The following is a 218-nucleotide window of genomic DNA, read 5'->3' on the forward strand; positions in this document are numbered from 1 at the left end:
CAGATCAGCATATTCTCCTCGATCATTGCAGTGGTTGAACATGAATGGCAAACGCTTGATCTCCTGTGAATGTTGGTAAAGAAAATGCTACACGTCTTTCGCCGAAGGTTTGAAGGGAAGCTCTCAGAAATAAGAATGATTTATAGAACAAGCTGTATTCACTGAGTAGTTGTTTTATTTATTGATTGCTGGTCTAATAGATTCATTTGTTCGTTTTT

The sequence above is a fragment of the Penaeus monodon genome, chromosome 30, assembly GCF_015228065.2.
Source record: "Penaeus monodon isolate SGIC_2016 chromosome 30, NSTDA_Pmon_1, whole genome shotgun sequence".
In the NCBI taxonomy this organism is placed as follows: domain Eukaryota; kingdom Metazoa; phylum Arthropoda; class Malacostraca; order Decapoda; family Penaeidae; genus Penaeus; species Penaeus monodon.